Here is a 2,035-nt window from a genome sequence, read left to right as displayed (position 1 = left end):
TATATATATATATATATATATATATATACATGTGTGTGTATGTATGTATATATTTTTATATATATATATATATATATTCATGTGTATGTATATATTTATATATCTATTTATATATATATATATACATACGTCTGTATGTATGTATTTGCAATATATGTGCATATATAAGCTATATGCTTTATATATGTATGTATACATGTATGTGTGTGTGTACATATATCTATATCTATCTACATATACACACACACGACATATTTCATATATGTATGCATAAATTATTCCTGTTAACTTTTTATATTCTGAGAGATAGTGATTATGTGAAGGATTTTAATTTCAGAAGTTACATCTCTGTCTTTCTCTCTCTCTCTCCCTCTCTCTCTCTCCCTCTCTCTCTCTCTCTCCCTCTCTCTCTCTCTCTCTCTCTCTCTCTCTCTCTCTCTCTCTCTCTCTCTCTCTCTCTCTCCATTCTTTTTCTCTCTTGTTTATTAACTAAATACAGTAATTGTATAATTTCCCATTGATCTCTTTCTCTTTCTAATATATCTCTCTATTTATTCAACTCTAAAATTGGCTGCACATCTTTTGACGATTGCTTATGTTAGCTGATGAAGTTCCACTAGTCAATAGTAACTGGGACTTTTCCTATTTCTTTCCCACTTAATCTTTATTAAGATCTTCATTTTTCCCTGATAATCTATCCTTAAACAATATTCTCAAACAGCAAGTGCAAGAGAGTGTGTTTTAAGGAGAGAGTGTGAAGGAAAGAGAGATTAGTATAGAAAATAGGGAAAAAAATTAACCCTTTAGCGTTCAGATTAATTTGGCAAAAATAATCCTTATTTATTCACATTTAAAAAAAATTATCTGATATTATTTTGTAGCTTCAAGATAGGAAAGATGTAATTGCTTATTTTCAGAATGACATTGCAGGGTAGGTGTGAGATGCTGGTTCTGGCCAGTTTGAGTATAAAATGTGTAGAATATTTGGGCCAGATACAGCCGGTTTAAACACTAAAGGGTTAAATAGGTTTATTTGATTAACTTTTGGGATAAGTTCAAATAAATAAAAGAGCAGTAATGTTATTTTATATAGATTGGATATTATGGATATTAATGTAATGATAATCAATGATGATGGTAATAATGATGAATGGAAACTTGTAACCCAGGACACAGTGAGGTGTAAGGCATAGGTGCAGACTAAGAGGATGGAAATGTGGTGACTGAACATTTTCCCTCCCTCAACCAACAGTGATCACACAAACTTAATGCCAAATAATTAACATATTGAAAAAGAAAAATAATTATGATGATAATGATGATAATAATAATAATAATAATATTAATAATAATAATAATAATGATAATAATAATAATGATGATGATGATGATTTAAAATGAAAAAAAAAATCATTAATTTAGGAATAAATCTGTACATATCCCATGATTCATTGTAAATATCCATTTTGTGTCATTATTTTGGATAGATATGTGGTCTTGTGGGTCTATCCTGCTTGAAAAAAAAAAATATTCTCACTACATAATGCTTAAGTCTTCTGTTGTTTGCTGACCACATGCACAGCTGGTCAATTATCTGACCTGCCACTTTTTGGCCTCTGTTATCTATGCCCCTCCCCCTCCACCCTAACCCCTTATCTCCCATTATCAACCCACCACCTCTTTGCTACAGAATGAATTCTTATTTCTTTTGTCCTTTGATTTTTCTTGTTTTTTTTAATTTTATTTTTTTAGTTTTGAATTTTTTATTTTTTTTTTATTTTAGCTCCCATTCTATTCCCACCAACCAGTTCTTCCTTCTCTAATCACCACATTCAAAACTATCCACCAAACACCACAACAACATCCCAAACCCTCCCACACTAAGAGACTCTTTCCCCTTCCCCCCACTCCTTTCTTACTTTCCTCTGGGCTGAAAGTGTCAACAAGTTGTAAGATAATATCTATTGCAAAGAGTACGATTTTAAAAAAAAATACACAAAAAGAGGAAAAATAAAATTTGCAAAAAATATATTTG

Source organism: Octopus bimaculoides, chromosome 5, assembly GCF_001194135.2.
Source record: "Octopus bimaculoides isolate UCB-OBI-ISO-001 chromosome 5, ASM119413v2, whole genome shotgun sequence".
In the NCBI taxonomy this organism is placed as follows: domain Eukaryota; kingdom Metazoa; phylum Mollusca; class Cephalopoda; order Octopoda; family Octopodidae; genus Octopus; species Octopus bimaculoides.
Note: the sequence above shows the minus strand (reverse complement) of the source record.